The sequence below is a fragment of the Nannospalax galili genome, unplaced genomic scaffold (assembly GCF_000622305.1).
Source record: "Nannospalax galili isolate Female #2095 unplaced genomic scaffold, S.galili_v1.0 scaffold242, whole genome shotgun sequence".
NCBI classification, from domain to species: domain Eukaryota; kingdom Metazoa; phylum Chordata; class Mammalia; order Rodentia; family Spalacidae; genus Nannospalax; species Nannospalax galili.
The window spans coordinates 2824611-2837691 of NW_008348081.1; the positions used below are offsets into that span (position 1 = coordinate 2824611).

A 13081-nucleotide genomic window follows, 5' to 3' on the forward strand; every position below is an offset into this window, starting at 1 on the left:
CGCTGTCCTTGGTGGTCATCCCATGGTCCCGGCATCTCCAAAAAGCTGGGGTCGCCACTGAAACTGAGGCTACACCTTCACCAATGGCCTCTTCTTGCCTCTTGGGGTACAAAGCCTCAGTTTCTCTCCATGACCCCTTCAATCCTGGGGTCTTCGCTGTAACTGAAACTGCACTTTCACCTATGGCCTTTCCTGGCCTCTCACAGTGTTGAGCTTCAGCTGCTCTCTATGACCCCTTCACACTTTCAACACCAGAACCATGCAGGAGACTCTTACACATTACCAAGTCCTGCTTCCAGCTTGAAATAGAGGTGCAGGTCCCCTCTGTGTGCTGACCCTGAGTAAATACCTCCCAGAAGACTCCACCACAGTGATGCTGGTCTCTTGTTACTTACAGCTGCAGCCCCAGCTAACCAGCATCAATTGTCCCAGTAAAGCAAAGGTTTTGCTTCAGGTTCTGGTCTCTTCTTAATCATAGCTGATTCTTCAGCCCCAGCCTAACAGAACCCACAGATTCTCAATCTAAAATCTCACACGAACAGCCCTAATAGTCCCCACTTCCCTTTGAAGCTTCACAATCCAGGCCTCCATCATCTACAACTCTTTCAGCATAACTGTTCCAAACTCCACTGCAACAAACTCCGAGCACGCAATGGCTTTTCCAGCCCAAAGTTCCAAACACTTCTACAGTCCTCCCCAAAACACAAAGGTCAGGTCTGTCACAGCAATGTCCCACTCTCTGGTATCAATTTCTGTCCTAGTTTGTTCTTCATTGCTGTGACAAAATGCTCTGACCAATACCAACCTGGGGAGGAAAGGGTTTATTTAGCTTACATCTCCCAGGTCGTAGTTCATCAGGGAGCCCAAGGTAGGTACTCAGGGCAGGAACCGGGAAGCAGGAGCTGGAGCACAGGCCATGGAGGAACACTGCTTACTGGCTTGCTCCCCTAGTCCCTACTCAGCCTGCTTTCTTATGCAACACAGGCCCACCTGCCCAGAGTTGGCAGCACCTACAGTGGGCTGGGCCCTCCCACATCACTCAACAATCAAGAGCCCCTCTGACATGGCCATAGGCCAGTCCAATGAATTCCCCAACTGAGGCTCCCTCAACCCAGGTGTGTCAAGTTGACACTAAAGCTATCCAGCACATCTCCCAAGTAATCAAGGAATATATTAGCTACTTTCCTTATTGCTGTGACAAAATACCAGACAAAAACAACTTAAGGAAGGGTTTATTTTGGCTCACAGTTTAAAAGTTCAGTTTCTCATGGCAGGACAGGTGTGTCAAGTTGACACTAAAGCTATCCAGCACACCACCTCAGTGTTATTTGTCTCTTCTATCTTCCTGTGTCCTCCCATGTCCCTCCCCATTTTCCCCATTTCCCCTTGATGATATCTAACTCCTCTTATCCTTCAACTCTTGAGTACCTTCTTCTCCTTTCCCCACACTCCCATGGTTGCTCTTATATCCCTTCTTCCTCCCTTTACCATTACATACACCCTTCTTCTACATTTCCCCCTTGGTAACATCTGTCTCCTATCCTCCTCTTTTAGGTTATTTCTTTCCATTTTCCTCCGTGGTTCCTTTCCATTAACCTGGGTCCTGTGGTTACATCAGTATACATACTCACATATAATGTTCTAGTGCTAAGATCCACAAATAAGAAAAAACATATGTTACTTGTTTTTCTGAGTCTGTTACCTCACTTAGTATAACAATTTCTAGTTCAATTCATTTACCTGCAGATTTCACAATTTTGTCTTTTGTTTCCTCTGAGTAGATCTCTACTGTGTTATGTACTATATTTCAACTTTTTTTTGAGACAGTTGTCTCCCTGTCGCACCAGCTGACCTGGAACTCATTAGGTCAATCAGGCTGGCTTGATCTTGCAGAGATTAACCTGCCTCTTCCTCCATAGTGCTGGGACTAAGGCATGTGCCACCATACCTGGCTCTCTCTTGTTATATTCCTGACAAAAATCTTACTAAAATTATAAAGTAAGTTGGATCATTGATATTATTCTATTGGTGAAGAAAGAAGGATAAGATTATCTAACTGAAAGCTCTCATGTTATTAGTGGAAATGTTTGGCAAAACAAACCTGCAGGACCCTAGAGACATTGATTATAAATGATTAATGGATTCTTTCAAGGTATTGTGCACTATGCTTTCATTTTAGAATGAACACATTCATGGACACTACAACTTATATAAAAACTGATGTGTCCCACAAAACAAATGGTGTGGCATGTTAATTGCTAGGACTAGTTTTCTTAATCCAAAAAGCAGCCCATAGTTCTTCAACTTTTAATCACAGCATAATGCCCAGACTCCTTAGTACGCCATCTGTTGATAATAACCTGTGCAGATGTCTGTGTGACATTTCTTTTGCCATGTGAGATGGTTGCAGCTGTAGCAAGGGTTATATGGTAAATAGCAGACGGTGTGAATGGCACGCAAACTGATGAATTATAGAAATTAAATTCTGTGTGATGGGAAGAATACAAGCAGGAGTATAGTGATGGTTAATTGATATCAGAAATTATCAGTAATTGATAATGCAGACAAATTTTAATTATGTTGGAGAATAGACAGATGTACATCTCACCAGGGCAGAATTGAGAGGGATATTACATAATATTATGTAGGCAATTTTGCTATTCTAAAAATCATTTCCTTTGTAAAGAGAAACCACCAGAAGAAAAAGTTGATTGAAAAATAAATTGCTGAAACATATAATCAAACTATTTGTTCCTTCGACTGATTTAAATATTCAGAGTTCTAATCTAGCCACTTTATTGATGAGCATTTTGCTCTACAGTATCTGGAGAAGTCAGCAGATGTTTGGGGAAAAGGTGAAGCAATTTGGGGTGTGAGATAATGTTTTCTCCCATCCTATGAAAGGCCTTCTTATAAAACTTTGATCTAGTTATTTTATTTCTTTGTATTCTAATCTTGAATATATAGAGCCAGGAACTGCCTGCTAAGTTTAAGATGATCACTAGTAATTTAAAAATATTTTGTTTATTTTTATTTTATGTTTATGAGCTTATTGCCTACATGCATGTAATAGCATGTGTCATCCAAAGCCAGAGGAGGTCAGAGAGAGTGCTGGATTCCTCTGGAACTGGAATCATGGATGGTTGGTTGTTTACCTACCATGTGGGTGCTGGGAAATCAAACCTGGGTCCTCTGGAAAATCAGTTAGTGCTTTTAACCATTGAGCCATATCTCCAGCCCCTCAGATGATTATTTAATGCCCCTTGTCCTGATTAATAGATTTAAAATTATTTATAAGCCAGTAAGTAATAAATGCTATTTTGTATGCTTTGCTCTACTGTATTTCTCTAGCTAGAAATTATAGTTCCCTTCTTCTGAAAAAGAAGTAGAGAAAATAGGAGAATGAATAAATATAACTATTCATCATGAGTACTAAACATCACTTTTATGTTAATTATGAGCATCCTCTGTAGAAAATCATGTTGCTAAGTAGTAAATACATTAGTCATTAGCATAAGAGGCTCCAAAGTAATATGAGTGAATGGATCAAGGATTAATAACAGATTACCGAAGTGACCGTGGAAAAAGATGGTTTTGTTCTCCCTTAGTCACTAGTTAAGGACACAAAATAAGGGTTAATTTGAGTAAGACACATTGTAAACTTTCTTCGATACTAGCTAAGTGACCTATAATGACAAGTTTAGTTTCAATGATTCTAAACACTTATTTGGAGTACCTTTTATATATCAGACAATGTTTTACCTGATAGGGCTATAGTGATTAATAAGGCAGATAAAGTTTATATTTAGTGTATGACACAGTAAAACAAATCAGTGTATGAAAGGACAAGGGTTTATAAGGGCTGTGATGTATAATCTTGATCGACAGCTTGATTAAATAGAGAATTACCCAGGCGATTAACAAAGCACATACACAGAGTGTTAATCCATTAGTGGATTTCTAAGTTAGAAAAGAACATTGGGAGATGGTAGAACTGTAGAAAATGGGACCTAGTGGGAGGAAGTATTTCACTGGGAGTGGGTCTTTGAGAGTTGTATCTTTTCTTGGCCTCTTCCTGTTACTGTTCCTCTCGGCTTCCAGTTCACTGTATTGTGACCTTTAACAACATAGCCTTTGTGCCATGACAGACTTAAGCCTCTGAAACTATGAACAAAGTATTTTTCTTCTTTTTAAGTCATTTATACCAGGTATTCTGTCAGAGTAATGAGAAAGCTAAGACAAAGGCTCTGTAGAGAGAAGCTAAACAGTGACCAACAGGCAACTTCAAACTAAGTTATGTTGCCCAAGAGCATTTAAATTAATACCCGAATAGTAAAGAGGAATTACTCTACAAGAGTCTTTTTTGCAGTCAGAATGGTCACCATAAAGACCATAAGGTGATAAGAAGAAAAATGTACAAATAACAGGAAGAATGGCAATGTAACCTGTAAGGAAGGGGCAAGATAGAAAATGATGGGTCACATGAGGAGCATCGTGAGGGCATCCTGGCAGAAGACAGTGAAGGTATAGTAAGGAATTTGGGTCTTGTTATAACTACAATGCCAGTCACTGCAGAACTTCAATCGGAGGAGAAATAAATTACAATCCGAGCTTTTAAATCATCATTTTGCCTGCTGTCTTAAACTGACTTATAATGGGTAGTAGTAATTAAAGCTGGAACAGTAAGACACATATCTACTGCTGAGGTCTACTTGATAAATACCTTGATTAGTTTTTATTGTCAGCCTGACAAAGCCAAGAGTCACCTGGGATGAGGGAACCTCACCTGAAGAGTTTCCTCCATTGGACTGGGCTATGGCCATGTCTTTGAGGAACTGTCTTGATGGAGAAGCTCCAGCCTCATGTGGGTGGCACTATCCCTGGGCAGGTGGGTCTAGGCTATGTAAGAAAGCTAGCAGAGAGAGAGGGATGGAGGGAGGAAGGGAGGGAGGGAGGGAGGGATGAGTGAGAGAGAGAGAGAGAGAGAGAGAGAGAGAACAAGGGCATGGAGGGGGAAGAGAGATTCTTCCATAAGTTCTTGTCCTGACTTCCCTCAATGATGGACTGAGTCCTGTGACCTGAGAGTGTAAATTAAAATAAAACTTTTCTTTCCTAAATTGATTGGTCATGGTGTTTATCACAGCAACTGAAAACAAACTAGGACAATACGAAACGGTGAGAGTGGAGGTGGAGTAGTGCTGTAATCCCAGCACTTGGGTGGCTAAGGAAGGAGTGCATTAATAGGTGCTAAAATGCATAGGGAGATTTGAAGATGACTTAAATATGGTCAAAGGGGTGGAGGGATATAGAAAGAGTGATTGCTAGACCTTTGGCTCAGCAGCTTGGGGCTGGTTGTATAGTTTACTGCAATTAAAGTGCTTCATAGGTGAATAGTTTGGCTTAGAAATGTCACCCAACTGGGGATGCCAAGTGTACAGCTGGATATGTAAGTAACATAGGTGAGACATGACAAAAAAGCAGGAGAGGTAGCTTTTAGGGTCGTACACAAGTAGCTGTTATGCAATGTCTTGATGCTAGATATCATCTAGAGTAGATGTGTGCACAAAGAAGAAAAAGTATCCCAAAGTTGTTCTTATTAAACAAAACCAGATGCTTTCTGCAAAGTATAGAGGTACCCTTTATGTCCACTTTGATCCATCAGCCTCATGCCATGACCTAAGTTACTAATCTCACTTCTGATTTCAGCCTATTAATCTATTTTATATTGAGATAAGATAGTGCTCTGTAGCCAGGATTGGCCAGGAACTAACTATTGGCAAGCCTTCTGCCCTAGCCACTCAAATGATGGGCTTATGGCATGAGCTAAAGCACCCATCTCAACCTATTAATCTTTAAGCTTTCTCAATCATGCTTCTTGAACTTACCCCAGTTATTACAATTTGATCCCTTCATTCTTATTAATGGTCTTCCTTAACATCTACTTTTGACCTCTCCTACCTAGTCTGGTACCATTGCAGTACTTTTATTAAATCCATCGAAGTATGCTCAGCCCCTGCGTTTTCTCTTTGCAACTTTGGAGTTCTTGATGCTGGATAAGTCTGATCACTTGTGGTCAGTATTCTTTATTTTTATGTTAAATTGACAAACACGAAGTGTCTTGGAACATCCACTACAAATGCTTGCTTAACTAAAATTGAGAGACTTAAGATGGGAATTCTTTTTTTTTTAATGTGACATTGATTGTTAATTCTACCAACCACTGTGGTTTTTTAAAAAATGTGGGCCACTATTTCTTTTTTTCTTTTCTCTTTTTGGCTTGGAGATTTAATTTTAATTGCTTTGAAACAATAAAATGTGGTAACAAAGGTCTAATAAGCACCCACTGTTAATTGCTAGATAGTGAAATCGGCATTACTCTTTCTGATCAGGTATCTAAACTCATTAATTTCTCTTTTTACCAACAGGTAGTAGAAATCCCAAAGGACAGGCAAGCAGCTACTGAAAATTTTGTTTGCTAGTACAGTGATTCCAGTTTTAGAGTCTCCTGAGTGGCTGGAAGGAAAATACCAGAAAAGGCAGTGGAGGCTGCTGGTTAACTCTTAACTTCTGGCCCCATTGTGACTTTGAAGCAACACACAGATCTGAGACTGGGCAGGAACACAAAAGCTTTGGGATGAAGCAGTACAGATGGTAGGCTCCTCAGGAGGTAGGATCAGGGGATCCAGAATACAAGCACTGTCATGGGCATTAGGAACAAGGGGGTTTCTTCTTGTCTTCCAAGTTATTTTTACTATCTTCAAGTTTTTTGTCTAAGTTTAGCATGTCTTAGTTCTGACCCAGATGAATTCCAACCACGTTGCCCTAAGTAAGTCCAAGCAGGAACTGGAGCATGGTGATGGTGGGGAGGGCAACTAAGGTGCCACCATTTCTAAGCTTCACCTTTACCATCGATTCTTTTATTATTGGTAGACATTGTTCATGTCTCTCGGCTTGTGGCAACATTTTACCCAGAACCTTCTAATTTTTCACATCTTTAGTTTAAATTTTCCCATTGTTTTGATATTCTGCCCATTTAGCATTTGTAACACTTGTGCTTTGCATTTCTATTCCTTTAGTTTTAATAACTTGCACATAATTTTTCTCCTTAAATTCTTTTCTAATCATATTGCATGTGACTCCTCGATCATACCTGAAAATGAAGATATTCAGGTCTTTCATATATTAAAACAATATTTCTCAACTGTCTCATCCCTTTCTTCACCCGACAGCTCTTGATAAAAGCAATTTATATTTGCTGCCTGCCCTGTAGTGGCACTTTTTCACCTCTTGCAATTTTAATTATTAGCCCACAACTTTAATGAATTCCACATTGCCAATTCTTCTCAGACTTTCAAGTTTCCAATTTCTGTCTTCCTTAGTCTAAGCACAGGATGAGAACCCCCGCCCGCTTTGATGAACTTCTCTTGCTTCCAGAACATTAACCTACTTTTCTCACTTATCTACTTTTTTTTCTTCTGCTTATTCTATTTTCTGTCTTTCCTCTTTTGCTTTCCATAGGTTTATATAATTTTCACTGTTGAGACTGTCACAGTTTCCTTAGCTTCATTGTCCATATCAAGATTATCATTTCTGTTAGATCCCAGACCCTCTCGCTGCCTCTCTCTGTGGCCCAGAATTCAGGCCATGCCCCACTGCAGTTGACAGGTTCCTGCTGTGACTGCTAAAGCATGCAGGTTCTCCATTTCCTAACAGATCCGCCCAGAACAATAGTTTCAGATGGACTTTCTGAATTTAGGTACTGTTACTTATTTTATTTTTAAAACTTGATATTTTTATTTTTTAAGGAATTTTACACGAGCACTGTATTTCCACCATTTCCGCTCCTCTCCCCCAGTTAACTTCTCCCATACCATCCCACTCCTTCCACTTCGTCTCAGCTTTGTGGCCTTTTCTTTCATTATTGTTACATATCTATTTAACCTCTGAGTTCACTTGGTGCTACTCCTGTGTACATGTGTTTAGGGCTGGCCACTTGGGAATAGATAACCTAACAGGGAAGCTGTCCCTGGTGAAAAATGTTTCTCCATCTCTCAGTAGACATTGATTACCTATAGCTCTCCATCTGGGGGTGGGTCTTTGTTAAATTTCCCCCAGCCACCTTGGCTGCTCAGCTGATGTTGTCATTTTGGACAACCAACCATATTGCTTGATTTCGTGGGTGCAGCTTCCCTGTCAAGCCTAGAACACATTATCTAGCACCAAGCATTCTGGTCTTCTGGCTCTTACAATCTTTCTGCCCTCTCTTCTGTGATTTTTCCCAGAGTCTTAAGTGTAGGGATATCGTTTTTACATATAACAGCTGGGATGAATACCACATGGTCACTTTTTCTGTGCAGCTTGACCAGTTGTGGATATCTGTAACAGTTTCTTCATCTATTGCAAAATGGGGTAGCAAATGAGAGGTCATGGTGAAGGATGGAATATGGGGAAAGATAACTAACACTAAAGAAGCTTCTTGGATGAGGGTTAAGAGCAAAATTTATCTGTGGATTTGAGAATAAGTACTTAGAATACAGTTAGAAATTGTCTTGGTTTAGGAAAATGGCAATATTAGGTTTTCCTCTATGGTCTACGACCTCTCCAGTCACTGGTAGTTGGCTAGGTTTACAGTACCAAGCATGAGTTCCCTTCTATTGAGCAGGCCTTAAGTCTAATTAAACAACTATCATTTACCCCTAGATAAAGGTGTCACTATTAGGCATATTTTGCTGAGCCAGACATTGTTGTAGTTCAGAGGATTTACAGATGGATAGAAACATTGTTTGCTTTTCGCCCTTGACAACTGGCATAGTTCCTTCCAAAACTGTTGGAGCTAGTTCTCCTTGAGGGAGGTTCCAGATCACTCCATCTTGATCCTTCTAAATCTTGTATCCAAAGAATATGGTGTCCTCAGCAATAAGGTCTTGCTTTCAAGGTTTTGGAGACAACCAAGAACAACAGTAATAGCCTAAATTGTTTTTGTGGTCTCTTGGATTACCCTGGCCAACAATTGGAAAAGAGGTTTCCCATGCACACTGCTGTGGTTTTTGTTAGGTTAAGGCTCTGGTGGGGAGCATTATTACCCCCATGTGGTATAACTCTATTCAAATTATATATACATATGTAATGTATTTTAAGTAAACATAAATATATTTCCCTACAGTTTTTTTAGACATCCTTAGTGTTGTCCTTAGTGTTATCTCTTTTTCCTCTCCCTCCTTTCCCTCTGTATTACCCTCACTCCTTCCTCTCCAGTTAAAATCCCCCCCCCCATTTTCCCAATTCACCCTTGATAGGGCCTGTGCCATGCTATGCTCCTCTTCAGAGTTCCTTCTCTTTCTTCCTGTCATGGTGCCTTTCTACTTTCCTGTCTTCTGTGGTTACTTCAGATTATATACTCATATTTAAGGATTCAGAGCTAAGATCCACAAATAAGAGCACATGCAGCATCTGTCTTTCTAAGTCTGAGTTACCCCACTCAATATGTTTTCCAGTTCCATCCATTTACCTGGAAGTTTCATGATTTCATTTTTTCTTTACAGCTGAATAGAATTCTATTATGTATACATACCCCATTTTCATTAACCATACATTAGTTGAATGACATTTAGTGAGTTTCCATTTCCTAGCTATCATGAAAAGAATGGCAATGAACTGGGCAGAGCAAGTGTCTCTGGAGTAGGATATTGGGTTATTTGGGTATATGACAAGGAAGGTTATAAGTGGGATATAAGGTAGATCTGCTTTTAGCCTTTCTGAAAATTCTCTACATTGATTTCCATAATAGATGCACCTGTTTGCAATTCCACCAGCAGTGAATGAGGATTTCCCTTTCTCTGCATCCTTACCAGCTTTTGTTATCAGTTGTTTTCTTGATCTTAGTCATTCTTTGACTGAGTGGTCCAATTTGTCTACTTTATCTTCAGGTTCTGATATTTTATCTTCTCCTTACAGAATGGATCCATTCTACTGGTAAGGTGCAGAGTCTACCCTATGGAGGACCCCACCCTGAGGCTTTCCTGTGAGTTTTCTAATTGGGTTATAGAGTTTTTAAATGCATCTTTTCCAGCTCAAGTTTACTTCTTTATTTCTATTTCTTTACTGAATTGACTTTTCAAATCCCGAGTTGTCTGTCATTTCACCCAGCTTCATGTATGTGTTGTCTTGGACTTCATTCAGGAGTTTGATTGTTTCTTCTTTGAGTTTATTGAGGTGTTTATGTCTTTTTTAAACTTTTGAATTATTTGATCATTGTAGAACATTTCCAAAGGAAGAGTGGTTTTTGAGAGAGGGCATGTTGTCTTGGCTTTTCATGTTGCTTGTGTTTTTGTGATGTGACCTCCACATGTGGCCTTCTTTCCCTGCTTGTGTGTTTGGTAGGAGAATCTAGCCTGCCTTCGTTGAGTGTAAGTTTGGTTCTGTTTTTGTCTGATTTCAGGTCAGGAATGAAGAGTTGGTAGGTCAATCCTTATGAAACTCAGTGTTGATTTTTTATTCTAGGGATAGGAGGGATTCCAATGTGATGGTAAACAAGAAAATATGTAAGTTGTGGCTCCCTACTAGACCTGGGCTGGTGCTCAGGCTGTGCAACTCAGCTATGCATGGAAGAGTGGAGATGGTGTGGTGGGGGTGAGGTTCTGGGGCACTCACCAGGCTAGGATGAACCCTAGCTAGGCCTGGGAGTGTGAAAATGGATGTTCTGGCAGTCAAGGTTCTAAGGAACACACCAAGCTGGACTACATTTGTGTGTGTGTGTGTGTGAATCCCATACCCAAATTTTAACACTCACTGAGTACGTAATACTTCCTTATATTCATCAAAAGCCCTGATTAAGGTCTCACGCTATTTCCTTTCTTTAGTTATACGCTATTGTTTCCAATTGTTGACATTTAAAAATCATCCTTCTACATGAAACATTCACTGATTTTTCCTGACTTCTGAGACTCAATGTGATCACATCCCATGGCAGAGTCACTATGTACTTAAAGGCAAGGTGGGAATTAGAGATGTGCAAACAGGTAGCAGAGCAATAACCTGGTCTAGAACAGTGAATTTTAAAGTCATGGTTAATTATTGAATCTTTTAGTGCAAGATACCCCCAAACTAAATGGGGGTAATTAATTTTAATGCATTGAGACAAACACAAAAGAGTAAACTAAACAGTACGACAGAGTGCAGACGCTCCCAAAGGAGACACAGGCTTCAGATTCATGTCTCTTTGCCAAGCTTAATATTTTAACTATCTCATGGCATAATGGGCCAAGCGTGCCTGGTGGCATAGTACGTATTGCCTTAGGTGTAGTTAACAGTGTTACCTTTGTTTCTAAATCCCCTCCCACCTATTCTATTACCTAAAATATCAGTGATTGAGATCTCACTCTCCATGGTAGTGACTCATCATGACAGGAATTCTTAATGGTTGGCAGAAATGGGTCAGGGGGAACCTTCATTATGAGATGTAATAGCACCTTAGTGGATTGTCTTGTACAGATTTTAAGAGCCCCTCAGAGGTCACTTGCACCCCCATACTTCACCTTCCTTCTTGACTATGATACTCACTGGTGTCTGAAATCTCCTGTGCTAAACTGTAAGCCCTTTGGTGGTAGGCATTATAATCATTATGATATCTCTTGAAGCCCACTTAATATAGTTTATAGTACAGAGATGGGACTAAATGAATCTCTGCTGTGACCAAATGAACAAGCAGTTAAAAAAACCCTCCATATAGTTTCTTTAACTACAAAATTATGGTAATTTTTCCTACTTGAACATAGTGTAAGATACTCTTCACTAATAATTCTTAAGGGCAGGTACCATGATTTGCTCATTTCTGCAGAGAATTATTTAACAAATAACTAATTATACTGCTTATTAGAATGTAAAACTTTGAAAGTCATAATTTTAATCATTGACAATAGAACTTGACTCCAGACTACAGTGTCTTCTAATCTTTAATTTTTTTAACATGTGAATATAATGAGATTCTAAGGGAAGAAAATAAATCTGAATAAGTCTGATTGGTGAAATACTTATTAAAGAGAAATATAAGCCCTAAGTAGGTTATTTTGCTGAGAGAAAATGAAGTATTTAGCAAGATATCTCAACCAATATTCATTTACTTTTGGAAAAAAATTGATATCATTAAAATGTAAGATAATGGAACAACATAAAAGGGTAAGTGCAATTCAAATGATTTTTAAAAATCAATATTAATAAAGAAGACCTATGAGTTCGAGACAAAATTGTAATAAAAATTCCTATGGACATACAGGTATAATATTTCTAACTTCGGTTTAGACATGTGTTGATAATGGAACTCAGTCTTGACTGTTGAAGTTTTCTCCTGCATTAGTCAACATTCTTTAATATATTGCATACCCCATATTAATGAATTATTAACACAATTAATTTCCTTATACCTATTACCTATCTCTGTAACCTTGCAAAGAAAATACTATTTCATCATGATAAAGTAAAGCTAAGATTTTTATAGACTAATGCTAAGCCAGATATGAACATAGTTGTTCTTACTCCAAACACTTTTCATGTCATCACACAAAAGTGTTTTTCCGACTTCACTGCCATAGTTGATGGGACATATTGTGACATATCTTGTGTATTTTGTCTGTTTGTGCTTTGCTCAGGCCTAGACAAAAGTCAATATAGTTTGTACTTGAAATACATTCCAATAGCCCATCTTTAATGCCTGATCCTCAGTTAATTACTCTTGGGAAATGGTAGAATCATAAAGAGTTGGGGTCTAGTGGAGTCCTGAGGTTTCTGAAAGTGTACTGTGAGGGGCATAGTAATAGAGATACTTCCTCCTCTTCCTCTGTCTTTTGTATCCCAGCCATGAAGTTAGGATTTTGCTTTTCTTTACACTTCTCCTTGTGTTATACTGCCTTGCTTCAGGTTTCAAAGCAATCAGCAGACCAACTTTGGACTAGAACCTCCAAACCTGTGAGCCAAAATAAGCTTGTTATTCTCAGGCATTTGGAACAGTATCAGAAAACTGATGAATATCAGTAGGGAAAACAAATGTGTATGTGTGTATACATTTATGTATATATGTATACATATA

General features: G+C 39.2%; 1 pseudogene; it reads right to left on the reverse strand.

Moving 5' to 3' along the window:
- Nucleotides 1-6708: 6708 nt before the first annotated feature.
- On the reverse strand, nucleotides 6709-6852 carry LOC103743294 (annotated as a pseudogene).
- Nucleotides 6853-13081: the final 6229 nt, after the last annotated feature.